Raw genomic sequence first — 1,647 nt, 5'->3', positions numbered from 1 at the left:
GTCTGGTGGCCTGAATGTGTTACTATAGTTGTTGTTCAGTCACTAAGTCATGTTGGACTCTTTGTGACCCCATAGACTGCAGCACGCCAGACTATCCTGTCCTTCACCATCTCCCAGAGCTTACTCAAACTCATGTCCATTGAGTTGATGATATCATCAAACCATCTAGTCCTCTGCCACCTTCTCCTCCTCCTGCTTTAATCTTTCCCATCATCAGGGTCTTTTCCAATGAGTTGGCTCTTCCCATCAGGTGGCCAAAGAATTGGAGCTTCAGCATAGTCCTTGAATGAATATTCAGCGTTGATTTCCTTTAGGATTGACTGGTTTGATCTCCTTGCTGTTCAAGGGACTCTCAAGAGTCTTTTCCAGCACCAAAATTCAAAAGCATCAATTTGTTAGGGGAAGCACACTGATTGAATCCGCCCACCCTGGCCAGGCACCATAGTAACAATTTGCATGAGTTGTTTTATGACAGGAGATCCTGATAAGGAATATGGAAACTAATAAGCCACCACCAATCAGAAGAGTTCGGGAAAGGTCAAAAGGAGACACCACGTGTCCGTCCACTTCCCAGAATCCCTCTCGCTAGCATCCGTCTTGGCTGAGAGATGCGTGCACCACCAGGAAAGACTCTGAATTAGAATGATTGGCCAAAGACCACCCGGAAACGAATCCCATCACCATAAAACCCAAGACTGCGAGCCATGAGGCAGAGCAGTTCTGGGTTCCCTTACCTACTGCTCTCCACCCGGGTGCCCTTTCCAATAAAATCTCTTGCTTTGTCAGCATGTGTGTCTCCTCAGACAATTCATTTCCGAGTGTTAGACAAGCGCCCAGTTTTGGGCCCTGGAAGGGGTCCCCCTCCCTGCAACAAATTCTTCTGTGCCAACCTTCTTTATGATCCAACTCTCACATCCATACATGACTACTGGAAAAAAACGTAGCTTTGACTATGTGGACTTTTGTTGGCAAAGTGATGTCTCCACTTTTTAATATGCTGTCTAGATCTGTCATAGATTTTCTTCCAAGGAGCAAGCATCTTTTAATTTCATGGCTGCAGTCACCATCCATAGTGATTTTGGAACTCAAGAAAATAAAATCTGTCACTGTTTCCATTTTTCCCCCCATATATTTGCCATGAAGTGGTAGGACTGGAGGCTATGATTCTCATTTTTTGAATTGTTGAGTTTTAAGCCAGATTTTTCACTCTCTTCTTTCACCTTCATCAGGAGGTTCTTTAGTTTCTCTTCACTTTCTGTTATTTGGCTGGTATCTGCTTGCGTATCTGAGGTTGTTGATATTTCCCCCGGCAATCTTGATTCCAGCTTGTGCCTCATCCAGCCCAGCGTTTTGTGTCCGATTCTTTGCATCTCCGTGGACTGCAGCCTGCAAGACTCTTCTGTCCATGGAATTCTCCAGGCAGGAATACTGAAGTGGGTTTTCATTTCCTTCTCCAAGTCTGCAAATAAATTAAATAAGCAGGTTGACAATATACAGTCTTGGCGTACTCCTTCCCCAATTTTCAACCAGACAGACCATTGTTTCATGTCCGGTTCTAACTGTTGCTTCTTGACCTGCATACAGGTTTCACAGGAGGCAGGTAAGGTGGTCTGGTATTCCCATCTCTTTAAGAGTTTTCCACAGTTT

This window comes from Odocoileus virginianus, chromosome 3 (genome assembly GCF_023699985.2).
Source record: "Odocoileus virginianus isolate 20LAN1187 ecotype Illinois chromosome 3, Ovbor_1.2, whole genome shotgun sequence".
NCBI lineage: Eukaryota > Metazoa > Chordata > Mammalia > Artiodactyla > Cervidae > Odocoileus > Odocoileus virginianus.
Note: the sequence above shows the minus strand (reverse complement) of the source record.